This window comes from Lepisosteus oculatus, unplaced genomic scaffold (genome assembly GCF_040954835.1).
Source record: "Lepisosteus oculatus isolate fLepOcu1 unplaced genomic scaffold, fLepOcu1.hap2 HAP2_SCAFFOLD_39, whole genome shotgun sequence".
Taxonomy (NCBI): Eukaryota; Metazoa; Chordata; class Actinopteri; order Semionotiformes; family Lepisosteidae; genus Lepisosteus; species Lepisosteus oculatus.
Window position 1 is genome coordinate 85,646 of NW_027167923.1, and position 14,938 is coordinate 100,583.

General features: G+C 48.7%; 4 non-coding genes across 4 annotated transcripts; all 4 read right to left on the bottom strand.

Moving 5' to 3' along the window:
* Nucleotides 1-2,194: 2,194 nt before the first annotated feature.
* On the bottom strand, nucleotides 2,195-2,267 carry trnak-cuu (transfer RNA lysine (anticodon CUU)). Its single transcript has one exon. It is a non-coding gene; the product is annotated as a tRNA-Lys (tRNA).
* Nucleotides 2,268-6,310: 4,043 nt separating this feature from the next.
* Nucleotides 6,311-6,383, bottom strand: trnak-cuu (transfer RNA lysine (anticodon CUU)). The gene has a single exon. It is a non-coding gene; the product is annotated as a tRNA-Lys (tRNA).
* Nucleotides 6,384-10,426: 4,043 nt separating this feature from the next.
* Nucleotides 10,427-10,499, bottom strand: trnak-cuu (transfer RNA lysine (anticodon CUU)). Its single transcript has one exon. It is a non-coding gene; the product is annotated as a tRNA-Lys (tRNA).
* Nucleotides 10,500-14,542: 4,043 nt separating this feature from the next.
* On the bottom strand, nucleotides 14,543-14,615 carry trnak-cuu (transfer RNA lysine (anticodon CUU)). The gene has a single exon. It is a non-coding gene; the product is annotated as a tRNA-Lys (tRNA).
* Between the last annotated feature and the right edge of the window lie 323 nt (nucleotides 14,616-14,938).

Here is a 14,938-nt window from a genome sequence, read left to right on the forward strand (position 1 = left end):
CAGCCGGTTCTTTCAGTTTGAATAATTAGGTCTTCAAAGGCTGGAAGTAGGGCGCAAGACATGCCAATGCCAAAAGCGTGGCTGTGTGCTTCCAGCTGTGAAATGTCACTGGTGGATGTTGAAGACATTACTTCCAAGGCAGCAGGTCCAAGCGATTTAGCGTTTGTACAAGAAGCAGGAAGAGAGAAACAGCACTCCGCCTTTTTCTGGGCAGGCCGAAGCGACAGGAGAAGGGCGCCGTAGTCGGCAGGATTCGAGCCGACGCGGGGAGACCCCAATGGCTTTCTAGCCCATCGCCTTAACCGCTCGGCCACGACTACAGGGAGCGCCGCCGCCGCCGGCTTGCGATCATTTAACACGGAGGGCGAGGCGGCGGAGGTAACCTTTTTCAATGTCGCTCTCCGTTTCCCCAGAAAAAAAGCCAAATGACATGCTAGCACTCGGACACCCTTCAGAAGACTGAAGGGTGGCTTAAAGCTGGAAGGATTAGGTCTCCCCGTTCCGACGCGACAATCGAACTTCCTTAGGCAGAGAGAAAGCAACATCGAGGAGCGTCAACAAGACTTTAGAAGCTGCGCCACACGCCACTTTCAGTCGCAGACACAGCAGTTTTAAAGGCAGGAATCGCCTTTGCGAACGCCATGAGAAACAGAACGCAAGCTCAGGTCCTGCGGTTTAACAAACAGCCACGGCTTTCATGCGACTGGACATTTCTTTTCTGGAGCGAATTCACTTTCAACTTCAAGAAATTCACACAACTTGCGAAATACGAAATACAAATCTGGCTCATCGCTGCACAAGAAATACCGCCGGCTGGCAAGAAAATGACAACGGTGTTTTTCCTTAACGAAAAACTTCCCATGGAGAAAAACAACGGCTGTGCGTCTCTGTCGGCTTGATTCAGTTTAATGCAAGTATTCATTCTCCTCCTGGAAAATACAGCTTGCGAAAGATGAAATACAATTCTTGGCTTTTCTGGGTGAGTGCAGAAGAAATCCTGCCGGCTGGCAGAAGAATTCCAGCCTTTTTTACTCTTTAACCAGAAACTTGCGAATGATACAAAGCAAGCGGGGTGCGTTTCTGTGCAGCTGTTAACTGAACAGCTGCTGCTTCAAGCCCACCCAGGGCTCATTCCGATTTCAACATCATGCCCCCTGAAGGTAGACTGGATTTCTTTGCGAAGCATTCACCTTTTGGACGTTTCAGGAAAGGTGCGTGTCGATGCCAGACTTGAAAAGGTTTCCATACAAAGAAACAACATAGTGCTTTTGATTGATGGGAAACGGCAAGAGCGGTTTGAGCAGCTCCGGCCTCTCAACCGCTTTACAATGTGATCGGCACCTCGGTAGCCAGTTTAGAAGGCTGAAAAGGATGCTGGAAGCACAGCGACGTTCTAAAACCAGCGCTTGAAAAGCATCTGCATACATAAAATGTCCATTTCCCCAAAGCTGAATCTGCATCTTCAGAAGATTGTCAGCTATACGTTTTCGTTCTTTGTTTCCTTTTTTTACGACAAGCTTTCGAGAAATGAACTGTCTATTGTGATGAAGGCTGCATTAGAAATTGTGCATCTAGCTTAGTTCAATGAAATCGGGAGGTGCACCTGTCTCAAGCGGATGGCTCTTTGCAGGCACACTACGGAAACCTGCGGGCGCAAGTTGGGAGAAGTGACTCTTGCAGAGTGTTGAGCTTCGAGAAGAGGGCTCCGCTCAGGAAGATATTTCCACATGTTGAAGAGTCGCTTTTCGCCCTTTCTTTCCCACATTTTTCCAGTGCGGTTATTGATCGCGTTCAAAATGTTTTCCCAACGTACGTGTTACCTGCAAAATCACAGTGAAACTGTTATGCCGAAAAGATTCCTAATAGTTATTGTATTAGAATAGCTCTCCAATTTCTTAGCCTTCGTACACACAATGTTTAAGGAAACGCTAGAGTAAATGAAACTGTAAATAGACAGGAGCTCTTCTTAGTTTTCATACAAGTTATGATGGCTGCAGCTCCTATCTGCGTCCGGGTGACCGGAGCCAAGGGATTATCTGCGGAACCTTTGATTTATCTCTCGGGCAAGGAGCTAGATACGCCCTTTTCATCTCGGTTTGATCACACCTGTGCATTAAAACGCAGTGCTCGGTACCATCGAGGTGTAAGAGGTTCAAGGATGAGCGGGAAACTTTGTTAATAAGGAGACGGGCACCGCCCAACGTGGGGCTCGAACCCACGACCCTGAGATTAAGAGTCTCATGCTCTACCGACTGAGCTAGCCGGGCGCCGGTGGAGCTGGTGGCTAACTTGTCCCTGTTGACGGCAATTTGACAAGGTATACTTCCTGGCTTTTCATCATGTGCTGACCGGATTCGAGAGTAGCACACCCTGTTCTTTGTTGATTACTGTACCTCCAGCAGCGCAAATGTCAGTAATCATTGAAATGTACGACCTACAATCTCCTCAGCATGCCCGCGTGGACTCCTCAGTGATCATCCTTCTACGTTCTGCTGTAGTTTTCATGCAAGTGAAAACCGTGCTCCAAATAACAGCGGCACAGTTGTATCCTGCGGTAAGCATTCTTCTAATTCCATCGTTTTGCTCCAGGTAAAAGGTAGCGCATCATAGTGTTGATATTCCAAGGTTTCAGAGTCCGTATTGGATGGCTTGGATGCAGACATCGCTCAGAGCTCCCAGTATGATTTTCCCGAGTTCAGTTTTGCAGTGTTTTAGTGCTTTACTACTTCCAGTGGGCCTTTGAATGCTCTGCTAAGTAGAGACGTGACATAATTACTAATGCGACCGAGTGTGCTGGCTGTTCCTGGTTCGTAATGATTAACGCGAGAAATCAATATAAACATAACTGCTTCGATTTCGAGGTTCAGTTGAAGCTTTCAAAGAAACTATCAAAGACCTCAGAACAACCGAAGACACATTTGGTCATCTCCGTATTGGTGAAGATTAAAGAGTCCCACAAGTGTCAAGCTTGCACAAACACACACGAGAGAGAAACTCAGGACAGAATTTAAAGAAAGGGAGATGCAGACTATTTGAAGGCACTTTGCTAACCCAATGGCATGCTTAGGAATCGTGCATAGGACACATGTAGCAGAGGATGGTTTCGATCCATCGACCTCTGGGTTATGGGCCCAGCACGCTTCCGCTGCGCCACTCTGCTGACGGCCTCTCTGCGTGTGGCGCACAACTGCTCTTTTTATTTCCTACATAAGTGATGAAAGAGTTGAAAGTTTCAACGACAAACGCAGACGTCACTTTGAGCGCTTGGTGTTGTAGCACAAATCATCACATGCTGCTCTACACTGGATTATAAAAGCCGACACATTTTCCAAACATTTTAATGCTGGAGTCACACTGTAGTATTAATAACAGTGCGATACTCGAGGAGCGTAGTGGGATCGCGGTGGCTCATCAGACCGCCCCGGGACAGGGGGCCCGCGTCAGGATGGCCGAGCGGTCTAAGGCGCTGCGTTCAGGTCGCAGTCTCCCCTGGAGGCGTGGGTTCGAATCCCACTCCTGACAAAAAGCTTGCTCAGTGCCGTCTCCAGTCGGGTGCAAATGGGTGAAGCAGCCTGACGCAGGGAACGTGCGCCGATAGGCGTAGGTGTATCCCCTGCCTCTTCCGATTTAGCTCGTGCTCCATAGGATGGAAGCGGATGCTCTGGCTTTTTGACTCGAATATAACCTGATCACAACAGAAGGCCGTGCAGCCCAGTGCTGGTTTAAGAATGCCTCGTGTCTTCAGGCCCCTATTCCTTCAGGTTACCCCTTTGGAACAGTCGTCCGAAAAAGACGGGAAAGGAAAAGCATGTAAGCTCCCACACACTGCGTTAGCATTAGCGGTTGGAATCTGATGGGAGAAAAGCAACCTGGCTCGCCGTCAAGCAATCCATCCCTGGTCTCCCACGTGACAGGCGGGGATACGCACCACTATACTAACGAGGAGCGCTTGCTTGGCGCTTGAAGACACTTCCTCTTGCGGCTACTACTGTTTCCGGTTTCGTCTTTTCTTTTCATTCCTCCCAGAGGAGCGCATGAAAACGTTTCCATCTGCGCCATCCTCACCCCTCCAATGCTATGGTCCCTGCTCCTCCTGGTGCACTGCAAACACTCATTCAGCCGGTTCTTTCAGTTTGAATAATTAGGTCTTCAAAGGCTGGAAGTAGGGCGCAAGACATGCCAATGCCAAAAGCGTGGCTGTGTGCTTCCAGCTGTGAAATGTCACTGGTGGATGTTGAAGACATTACTTCCAAGGCAGCAGGTCCAAGCGATTTAGCGTTTGTACAAGAAGCAGGAAGAGAGAAACAGCACTCCGCCTTTTTCTGGGCAGGCCGAAGCGACAGGAGAAGGGCGCCGTAGTCGGCAGGATTCGAGCCGACGCGGGGAGACCCCAATGGCTTTCTAGCCCATCGCCTTAACCGCTCGGCCACGACTACAGGGAGCGCCGCCGCCGCCGGCTTGCGATCATTTAACACGGAGGGCGAGGCGGCGGAGGTAACCTTTTTCAATGTCGCTCTCCGTTTCCCCAGAAAAAAAGCCAAATGACATGCTAGCACTCGGACACCCTTCAGAAGACTGAAGGGTGGCTTAAAGCTGGAAGGATTAGGTCTCCCCGTTCCGACGCGACAATCGAACTTCCTTAGGCAGAGAGAAAGCAACATCGAGGAGCGTCAACAAGACTTTAGAAGCTGCGCCACACGCCACTTTCAGTCGCAGACACAGCAGTTTTAAAGGCAGGAATCGCCTTTGCGAACGCCATGAGAAACAGAACGCAAGCTCAGGTCCTGCGGTTTAACAAACAGCCACGGCTTTCATGCGACTGGACATTTCTTTTCTGGAGCGAATTCACTTTCAACTTCAAGAAATTCACACAACTTGCGAAATACGAAATACAAATCTGGCTCATCGCTGCACAAGAAATACCGCCGGCTGGCAAGAAAATGACAACGGTGTTTTTCCTTAACGAAAAACTTCCCATGGAGAAAAACAACGGCTGTGCGTCTCTGTCGGCTTGATTCAGTTTAATGCAAGTATTCATTCTCCTCCTGGAAAATACAGCTTGCGAAAGATGAAATACAATTCTTGGCTTTTCTGGGTGAGTGCAGAAGAAATCCTGCCGGCTGGCAGAAGAATTCCAGCCTTTTTTACTCTTTAACCAGAAACTTGCGAATGATACAAAGCAAGCGGGGTGCGTTTCTGTGCAGCTGTTAACTGAACAGCTGCTGCTTCAAGCCCACCCAGGGCTCATTCCGATTTCAACATCATGCCCCCTGAAGGTAGACTGGATTTCTTTGCGAAGCATTCACCTTTTGGACGTTTCAGGAAAGGTGCGTGTCGATGCCAGACTTGAAAAGGTTTCCATACAAAGAAACAACATAGTGCTTTTGATTGATGGGAAACGGCAAGAGCGGTTTGAGCAGCTCCGGCCTCTCAACCGCTTTACAATGTGATCGGCACCTCGGTAGCCAGTTTAGAAGGCTGAAAAGGATGCTGGAAGCACAGCGACGTTCTAAAACCAGCGCTTGAAAAGCATCTGCATACATAAAATGTCCATTTCCCCAAAGCTGAATCTGCATCTTCAGAAGATTGTCAGCTATACGTTTTCGTTCTTTGTTTCCTTTTTTTACGACAAGCTTTCGAGAAATGAACTGTCTATTGTGATGAAGGCTGCATTAGAAATTGTGCATCTAGCTTAGTTCAATGAAATCGGGAGGTGCACCTGTCTCAAGCGGATGGCTCTTTGCAGGCACACTACGGAAACCTGCGGGCGCAAGTTGGGAGAAGTGACTCTTGCAGAGTGTTGAGCTTCGAGAAGAGGGCTCCGCTCAGGAAGATATTTCCACATGTTGAAGAGTCGCTTTTCGCCCTTTCTTTCCCACATTTTTCCAGTGCGGTTATTGATCGCGTTCAAAATGTTTTCCCAACGTACGTGTTACCTGCAAAATCACAGTGAAACTGTTATGCCGAAAAGATTCCTAATAGTTATTGTATTAGAATAGCTCTCCAATTTCTTAGCCTTCGTACACACAATGTTTAAGGAAACGCTAGAGTAAATGAAACTGTAAATAGACAGGAGCTCTTCTTAGTTTTCATACAAGTTATGATGGCTGCAGCTCCTATCTGCGTCCGGGTGACCGGAGCCAAGGGATTATCTGCGGAACCTTTGATTTATCTCTCGGGCAAGGAGCTAGATACGCCCTTTTCATCTCGGTTTGATCACACCTGTGCATTAAAACGCAGTGCTCGGTACCATCGAGGTGTAAGAGGTTCAAGGATGAGCGGGAAACTTTGTTAATAAGGAGACGGGCACCGCCCAACGTGGGGCTCGAACCCACGACCCTGAGATTAAGAGTCTCATGCTCTACCGACTGAGCTAGCCGGGCGCCGGTGGAGCTGGTGGTTAACTTGTCCCTGTTGACGGCAATTTGACAAGGTATACTTCCTGGCTTTTCATCATGTGCTGACAGGATTCGAGAGTAGCACACCCTGTTCTTTGTTGATTACTGTACCTCCAGCAGCGCAAATGTCAGTAATCATTGAAATGTACGACCTACAATCTCCTCAGCATGCCCGCGTGGACTCCTCAGTGATCATCCTTCTACGTTCTGCTGTAGTTTTCATGCAAGTGAAAACCGTGCTCCAAATAACAGCGGCACAGTTGTATCCTGCGGTAAGCATTCTTCTAATTCCATCGTTTTGCTCCAGGTAAAAGGTAGCGCATCATAGTGTTGATATTCCAAGGTTTCAGAGTCCGTATTGGATGGCTTGGATGCAGACATCGCTCAGAGCTCCCAGTATGATTTTCCCGAGTTCAGTTTTGCAGTGTTTTAGTGCTTTACTACTTCCAGTGGGCCTTTGAATGCTCTGCTAAGTAGAGACGTGACATAATTACTAATGCGACCGAGTGTGCTGGCTGTTCCTGGTTCGTAATGATTAACGCGAGAAATCAATATAAACATAACTGCTTCGATTTCGAGGTTCAGTTGAAGCTTTCAAAGAAACTATCAAAGACCTCAGAACAACCGAAGACACATTTGGTCATCTCCGTATTGGTGAAGATTAAAGAGTCCCACAAGTGTCAAGCTTGCACAAACACACACGAGAGAGAAACTCAGGACAGAATTTAAAGAAAGGGAGATGCAGACTATTTGAAGGCACTTTGCTAACCCAATGGCATGCTTAGGAATCGTGCATAGGACACATGTAGCAGAGGATGGTTTCGATCCATCGACCTCTGGGTTATGGGCCCAGCACGCTTCCGCTGCGCCACTCTGCTGACGGCCTCTCTGCGTGTGGCGCACAACTGCTCTTTTTATTTCCTACATAAGTGATGAAAGAGTTGAAAGTTTCAACGACAAACGCAGACGTCACTTTGAGCGCTTGGTGTTGTAGCACAAATCATCACATGCTGCTCTACACTGGATTATAAAAGCCGACACATTTTCCAAACATTTTAATGCTGGAGTCACACTGTAGTATTAATAACAGTGCGATACTCGAGGAGCGTAGTGGGATCGCGGTGGCTCATCAGACCGCCCCGGGACAGGGGGCCCGCGTCAGGATGGCCGAGCGGTCTAAGGCGCTGCGTTCAGGTCGCAGTCTCCCCTGGGGGCGTGGGTTCGAATCCCACTCCTGACAAAAAGCTTGCTCAGTGCCGTCTCCAGTCGGGTGCAAATGGGTGAAGCAGCCTGACGCAGGGAACGTGCGCCGATAGGCGTAGGTGTATCCCCTGCCTCTTCCGATTTAGCTCGTGCTCCATAGGATGGAAGCGGATGCTCTGGCTTTTTGACTCGAATATAACCTGATCACAACAGAAGGCCGTGCAGCCCAGTGCTGGTTTAAGAATGCCTCGTGTCTTCAGGCCCCTATTCCTTCAGGTTACCCCTTTGGAACAGTCGTCCGAAAAAGACGGGAAAGGAAAAGCATGTAAGCTCCCACACACTGCGTTAGCATTAGCGGTTGGAATCTGATGGGAGAAAAGCAACCTGGCTCGCCGTCAAGCAATCCATCCCTGGTCTCCCACGTGACAGGCGGGGATACGCACCACTATACTAACGAGGAGCGCTTGCTTGGCGCTTGAAGACACTTCCTCTTGCGGCTACTACTGTTTCCGGTTTCGTCTTTTCTTTTCATTCCTCCCAGAGGAGCGCATGAAAACGTTTCCATCTGCGCCATCCTCACCCCTCCAATGCTATGGTCCCTGCTCCTCCTGGTGCACTGCAAACACTCATTCAGCCGGTTCTTTCAGTTTGAATAATTAGGTCTTCAAAGGCTGGAAGTAGGGCGCAAGACATGCCAATGCCAAAAGCGTGGCTGTGTGCTTCCAGCTGTGAAATGTCACTGGTGGATGTTGAAGACATTACTTCCAAGGCAGCAGGTCCAAGCGATTTAGCGTTTGTACAAGAAGCAGGAAGAGAGAAACAGCACTCCGCCTTTTTCTGGGCAGGCCGAAGCGACAGGAGAAGGGCGCCGTAGTCGGCAGGATTCGAGCCGACGCGGGGAGACCCCAATGGCTTTCTAGCCCATCGCCTTAACCGCTCGGCCACGACTACAGGGAGCGCCGCCGCCGCCGGCTTGCGATCATTTAACACGGAGGGCGAGGCGGCGGAGGTAACCTTTTTCAATGTCGCTCTCCGTTTCCCCAGAAAAAAAGCCAAATGACATGCTAGCACTCGGACACCCTTCAGAAGACTGAAGGGTGGCTTAAAGCTGGAAGGATTAGGTCTCCCCGTTCCGACGCGACAATCGAACTTCCTTAGGCAGAGAGAAAGCAACATCGAGGAGCGTCAACAAGACTTTAGAAGCTGCGCCACACGCCACTTTCAGTCGCAGACACAGCAGTTTTAAAGGCAGGAATCGCCTTTGCGAACGCCATGAGAAACAGAACGCAAGCTCAGGTCCTGCGGTTTAACAAACAGCCACGGCTTTCATGCGACTGGACATTTCTTTTCTGGAGCGAATTCACTTTCAACTTCAAGAAATTCACACAACTTGCGAAATACGAAATACAAATCTGGCTCATCGCTGCACAAGAAATACCGCCGGCTGGCAAGAAAATGACAACGGTGTTTTTCCTTAACGAAAAACTTCCCATGGAGAAAAACAACGGCTGTGCGTCTCTGTCGGCTTGATTCAGTTTAATGCAAGTATTCATTCTCCTCCTGGAAAATACAGCTTGCGAAAGATGAAATACAATTCTTGGCTTTTCTGGGTGAGTGCAGAAGAAATCCTGCCGGCTGGCAGAAGAATTCCAGCCTTTTTTACTCTTTAACCAGAAACTTGCGAATGATACAAAGCAAGCGGGGTGCGTTTCTGTGCAGCTGTTAACTGAACAGCTGCTGCTTCAAGCCCACCCAGGGCTCATTCCGATTTCAACATCATGCCCCCTGAAGGTAGACTGGATTTCTTTGCGAAGCATTCACCTTTTGGACGTTTCAGGAAAGGTGCGTGTCGATGCCAGACTTGAAAAGCTTTCCATACAAAGAAACAACATAGTGCTTTTGATTGATGGGAAACGGCAAGAGCGGTTTGAGCAGCTCCGGCCTCTCAACCGCTTTACAATGTGATCGGCACCTCGGTAGCCAGTTTAGAAGGCTGAAAAGGATGCTGGAAGCACAGCGACGTTCTAAAACCAGCGCTTGAAAAGCATCTGCATACATAAAATGTCCATTTCCCCAAAGCTGAATCTGCATCTTCAGAAGATTGTCAGCTATACGTTTTCGTTCTTTGTTTCCTTTTTTTACGACAAGCTTTCGAGAAATGAACTGTCTATTGTGATGAAGGCTGCATTAGAAATTGTGCATCTAGCTTAGTTCAATGAAATCGGGAGGTGCACCTGTCTCAAGCGGATGGCTCTTTGCAGGCACACTACGGAAACCTGCGGGCGCAAGTTGGGAGAAGTGACTCTTGCAGAGTGTTGAGCTTCGAGAAGAGGGCTCCGCTCAGGAAGATATTTCCACATGTTGAAGAGTCGCTTTTCGCCCTTTCTTTCCCACATTTTTCCAGTGCGGTTATTGATCGCGTTCAAAATGTTTTCCCAACGTACGTGTTACCTGCAAAATCACAGTGAAACTGTTATGCCGAAAAGATTCCTAATAGTTATTGTATTAGAATAGCTCTCCAATTTCTTAGCCTTCGTACACACAATGTTTAAGGAAACGCTAGAGTAAATGAAACTGTAAATAGACAGGAGCTCTTCTTAGTTTTCATACAAGTTATGATGGCTGCAGCTCCTATCTGCGTCCGGGTGACCGGAGCCAAGGGATTATCTGCGGAACCCTTGATTTATCTCTCGGGCAAGGAGCTAGATACGCCCTTTTCATCTCGGTTTGATCACACCTGTGCATTAAAACGCAGTGCTCGGTACCATCGAGGTGTAAGAGGTTCAAGGATGAGCGGGAAACTTTGTTAATAAGGAGACGGGCACCGCCCAACGTGGGGCTCGAACCCACGACCCTGAGATTAAGAGTCTCATGCTCTACCGACTGAGCTAGCCGGGCGCCGGTGGAGTTGGTGGTTAACTTGTCCCTGTTGACGGCAATTTGACAAGGTATACTTCCTGGCTTTTCATCATGTGCTGACCGGATTCGAGAGTAGCACACCCTGTTCTTTGTTGATTACTGTACCTCCAGCAGCGCAAATGTCAGTAATCATTGAAATGTACGACCTACAATCTCCTCAGCATGCCCGCGTGGACTCCTCAGTGATCATCCTTCTACGTTCTGCTGTAGTTTTCATGCAAGTGAAAACCGTGCTCCAAATAACAGCGGCACAGTTGTATCCTGCGGTAAGCATTCTTCTAATTCCATCGTTTTGCTCCAGGTAAAAGGTAGCGCATCATAGTGTTGATATTCCAAGGTTTCAGAGTCCGTATTGGATGGCTTGGATGCAGACATCGCTCAGAGCTCCCAGTATGATTTTCCCGAGTTCAGTTTTGCAGTGTTTTAGTGCTTTACTACTTCCAGTGGGCCTTTGAATGCTCTGCTAAGTAGAGACGTGACATAATTACTAATGCGACCGAGTGTGCTGGCTGTTCCTGGTTCGTAATGATTAACGCGAGAAATCAATATAAACATAACTGCTTCGATTTCGAGGTTCAGTTGAAGCTTTCAAAGAAACTATCAAAGACCTCAGAACAACCGAAGACACATTTGGTCATCTCCGTATTGGTGAAGATTAAAGAGTCCCGCAAGTGTCAAGCTTGCACAAACACACACGAGAGAGAAACTCAGGACAGAATTTAAAGAAAGGGAGATGCAGACTATTTGAAGGCACTTTGCTAACCCAATGGCATGCTTAGGAATCGTGCATAGGACACATGTAGCAGAGGATGGTTTCGATCCATCGACCTCTGGGTTATGGGCCCAGCACGCTTCCGCTGCGCCACTCTGCTGACGGCCTCTCTGCGTGTGGCGCACAACTGCTCTTTTTATTTCCTACATAAGTGATGAAAGAGTTGAAAGTTTCAACGACAAACGCAGACGTCACTTTGAGCGCTTGGTGTTGTAGCACAAATCATCACATGCTGCTCTACACTGGATTATAAAAGCCGACACATTTTCCAAACATTTTAATGCTGGAGTCACACTGTAGTATTAATAACAGTGCGATACTCGAGGAGCGTAGTGGGATCGCGGTGGCTCATCAGACCGCCCCGGGACAGGGGGCCCGCGTCAGGATGGCCGAGCGGTCTAAGGCGCTGCGTTCAGGTCGCAGTCTCCCCTGGAGGCGTGGGTTCGAATCCCACTCCTGACAAAAAGCTTGCTCAGTGCCGTCTCCAGTCGGGTGCAAATGGGTGAAGCAGCCTGATGCAGGGAACGTGCGCCGATAGGCGTAGGTGTATCCCCTGCCTCTTCCGATTTAGCTCGTGCTCCATAGGATGGAAGCGGATGCTCTGGCTTTTTGACTCGAATATAACCTGATCACAACAGAAGGCCGTGCAGCCCAGTGCTGGTTTAAGAATGCCTCGTGTCTTCAGGCCCCTATTCCTTCAGGTTACCCCTTTGGAACAGTCGTCCGAAAAAGACGGGAAAGGAAAAGCATGTAAGCTCCCACACACTGCGTTAGCATTAGCGGTTGGAATCTGATGGGAGAAAAGCAACCTGGCTCGCCGTCAAGCAATCCATCCCTGGTCTCCCACGTGACAGGTGGGGATACGCACCACTATACTAACGAGGAGCGCTTGCTTGGCGCTTGAAGACACTTCCTCTTGCGGCTACTACTGTTTCCGGTTTCGTCTTTTCTTTTCATTCCTCCCAGAGGAGCGCATGAAAACGTTTCCATCTGCGCCATCCTCACCCCTCCAATGCTATGGTCCCTGCTCCTCCTGGTGCACTGCAAACACTCATTCAGCCGGTTCTTTCAGTTTGAATAATTAGGTCTTCAAAGGCTGGAAGTAGGGCGCAAGACATGCCAATGCCAAAAGCGTGGCTGTGTGCTTCCAGCTGTGAAATGTCACTGGTGGATGTTGAAGACATTACTTCCAAGGCAGCAGGTCCAAGCGATTTAGCGTTTGTACAAGAAGCAGGAAGAGAGAAACAGCACTCCGCCTTTTTCTGGGCAGGCCGAAGCGACAGGAGAAGGGCGCCGTAGTCGGCAGGATTCGAGCCGACGCGGGGAGACCCCAATGGCTTTCTAGCCCATCGCCTTAACCGCTCGGCCACGACTACAGGGAGCGCCGCCGCCGCCGGCTTGCGATCATTTAACACGGAGGGCGAGGCGGCGGAGGTAACCTTTTTCAATGTCGCTCTCCGTTTCCCCAGAAAAAAAGCCAAATGACATGCTAGCACTCGGACACCCTTCAGAAGACTGAAGGGTGGCTTAAAGCTGGAAGGATTAGGTCTCCCCGTTCCGACGCGACAATCGAACTTCCTTAGGCAGAGAGAAAGCAACATCGAGGAGCGTCAACAAGACTTTAGAAGCTGCGCCACACGCCACTTTCAGTCGCAGACACAGCAGTTTTAAAGGCAGGAATCGCCTTTGCGAACGCCATGAGAAACAGAACGCAAGCTCAGGTCCTGCGGTTTAACAAACAGCCACGGCTTTCATGCGACTGGACATTTCTTTTCTGGAGCGAATTCACTTTCAACTTCAAGAAATTCACACAACTTGCGAAATACGAAATACAAATCTGGCTCATCGCTGCACAAGAAATACCGCCGGCTGGCAAGAAAATGACAACGGTGTTTTTCCTTAACGAAAAACTTCCCATGGAGAAAATCAACGGCTGTGCGTCTCTGTCGGCTTGATTCAGTTTAATGCAAGTATTCATTCTCCTCCTGGAAAATACAGCTTGCGAAAGATGAAATACAATTCTTGGCTTTTCTGGGTGAGTGCAGAAGAAATCCTGCCGGCTGGCAGAAGAATTCCAGCCTTTTTTACTCTTTAACCAGAAACTTGCGAATGATACAAAGCAAGCGGGGTGCGTTTCTGTGCAGCTGTTAACTGAACAGCTGCTGCTTCAAGCCCACCCAGGGCTCATTCCGATTTCAACATCATGCCCCCTGAAGGTAGACTGGATTTCTTTGCGAAGCATTCACCTTTTGGACGTTTCAGGAAAGGTGCGTGTCGATGCCAGACTTGAAAAGCTTTCCATACAAAGAAACAACATAGTGCTTTTGATTGATGGGAAACGGCAAGAGCGGTTTGAGCAGCTCCGGCCTCTCAACCGCTTTACAATGTGATCGGCACCTCGGTAGCCAGTTTAGAAGGCTGAAAAGGATGCTGGAAGCACAGCGACGTTCTAAAACCAGCGCTTGAAAAGCATCTGCATACATAAAATGTCCATTTCCCCAAAGCTGAATCTGCATCTTCAGAAGATTGTCAGCTATACGTTTTCGTTCTTTGTTTCCTTTTTTTACGACAAGCTTTCGAGAAATGAACTGTCTATTGTGATGAAGGCTGCATTAGAAATTGTGCATCTAGCTTAGTTCAATGAAATCGGGAGGTGCACCTGTCTCAAGCGGATGGCTCTTTGCAGGCACACTACGGAAACCTGCGGGCGCAAGTTGGGAGAAGTGACTCTTGCAGAGTGTTGAGCTTCGAGAAGAGGGCTCCGCTCAGGAAGATATTTCCACATGTTGAAGAGTCGCTTTTCGCCCTTTCTTTCCCACATTTTTCCAGTGCGGTTATTGATCGCGTTCAAAATGTTTTCCCAACGTACGTGTTACCTGCAAAATCACAGTTAAACTGTTATGGCGAAAAGATTCCTAATAGTTATTGTATTAGAATAGCTCTCCAATTTCTTAGCCTTCGTACACGCAATGTTTAAGGAAACGCTAGAGTAAATGAAACTGTAAATAGACAGGAGCTCTTCTTAGTTTTCATACAAGTTATGATGGCTGCAGCTCCTATCTGCGTCCGGGTGACCGGAGCCAAGGGATTATCTGCGGAACCTTTGATTTATCTCTCGGGCAAGGAGCTAGATACGCCCTTTTCATCTCGGTTTGATCACACCTGTGCATTAAAACGCAGTGCTCGGTACCATCGAGGTGTAAGAGGTTCAAGGATGAGCGGGAAACTTTGTTAATAAGGAGACGGGCACCGCCCAACGTGGGGCTCGAACCCACGACCCTGAGATTAAGAGTCTCATGCTCTACCGACTGAGCTAGCCGGGCGCCGGTGGAGCTGGTGGTTAACTTGTCCCTGTTGACGGCAATTTGACAAGGTATACTTCCTGGCTTTTCATCATGTGCTGACCGGATTCGAGAGTAGCACACCCTGTTCTTTGTTGATTACTGTACCTCCAGCAGCGCAAATGTCAGTAATCATTGAAATGTACGACCTACAATCTCCTCAGCATGCCCGCGTGGACTCCTCAGTGATCATCCTTCTACGTTCTGCTGTAGTTTTCATGCAAGTGAAAACCGTGCTCCAAATAACAGCGGCACAGTTGTATCCTGCGGTAAGCATTCTTCTAATTCCATCGTTTTGCTCCAGG